This window comes from Lepisosteus platostomus, chromosome 5, assembly GCF_059453375.1.
Source record: "Lepisosteus platostomus isolate fLepPlt1 chromosome 5, fLepPlt1.hap1, whole genome shotgun sequence".
NCBI classification, from domain to species: domain Eukaryota; kingdom Metazoa; phylum Chordata; class Actinopteri; order Semionotiformes; family Lepisosteidae; genus Lepisosteus; species Lepisosteus platostomus.
This window is the reverse complement of record NC_142615.1, coordinates 9,572,358-9,573,490: the sequence shown is the minus strand read 5'-3', so window position 1 is coordinate 9,573,490 and position 1,133 is coordinate 9,572,358. Positions and strand designations below refer to the sequence as shown.

The following is a 1,133-nucleotide window of genomic DNA, read 5'->3' as shown; positions in this document are numbered from 1 at the left end:
AGACGCGAAATGCTGAAATGATCTCTCGGCTCCTCGGTTGTCATTTCTGCTCCATAAAGGGATCACACCACGCGTCGGCTTCCAGCATGCTGGGTCGGGACACGATGCCGGGGCTTGGAAAGAGCGATGTCTTCCTCGTTAGTATAGTGGCAAGTATCCCCGCCTGTCACGCGGGAGACCGGGGTTTGATTCCCCGACGGGGAGTAGCTTTTCTTTCACCTCCTTAGAGAAATGACTGCCTTTCACTTCTCTGTTTTCTTTCACAGCGTCGTGCATCTTTTCATTGCTCTCGCTTTCAGAGCCTCCGCACGGCACACGACTCGACATCAGGAAGCACATTGAAGTGAAAGCAGGAAGCGCTGCGACATGCACTGTGCAGATCCCGCCACACTAAGAGGTGAGTGGGTCTGTTCGATGCACAAAGAACGCTTTGAGAAGCGTCAAAGGCAAGTCATTCTGAGTTGGTCGTTTGTGTTTTCCGTTCAGACGCGAAATGCTGAAATGATCTCTCGGCTCCTCGGTTGTCATTTCTGCTCCGTAAAGGGATCACAGCACGCGTCGGCTTCCAGCACGGTGGGTCGGGACACGATGCCGGGGGTTGGAGAGAGCGATGTCTTCCTCGTTAGTATAGGACCTGTCACCTGTCCCCACCTGTCACGCGGGAGACTGGGGTACATCAGGACGCGCATTGAAGTGAAAGCAGGATGCGCTGTGACATGCACTGTGCAGATCCCGCCACACTAAGAGGTGAGTGGGTCTGTTGATCACAGCGCTAGGCGAATCCCCAATCCCCTTTTGTGCCTGGCGACAAAAGATGTCTGTTTCCGCCCGGTTTCGAACCGGGGACCTTTCGCGTGTGAGGCGAACGTGATAACCACTACACTACGGAAACGGTGGTAAGACGTGCCCAGCGGCCCAGCGCTGAGCTTCTCCAATGCGATTCAGCTGCTTCCAGTGCCTTTATTGGAGTGCGCTGATGGACCGTGCTCTCTCTCCAGAGACCAGCACGCCTGTCATGGACGGAGCAGGAAAGGCGGCGCCACATTCTACAGCCCTCTCCACGCAATCGACGAAATCGGGCTACTGAAGTGGAGAAATTCGCCTCTCCAGAAAGTGCAAATATCATATAAACG

General features: G+C 54.7%; 1 non-coding gene across 1 annotated transcript; it reads right to left on the bottom strand.

Moving 5' to 3' along the window:
* Positions 1 to 819: 819 nt before the first annotated feature.
* Positions 820 to 892, bottom strand: trnav-cac (transfer RNA valine (anticodon CAC)). Its single transcript has one exon. It is a non-coding gene; the product is annotated as a tRNA-Val (tRNA).
* Between the last annotated feature and the right edge of the window lie 241 nt (positions 893 to 1,133).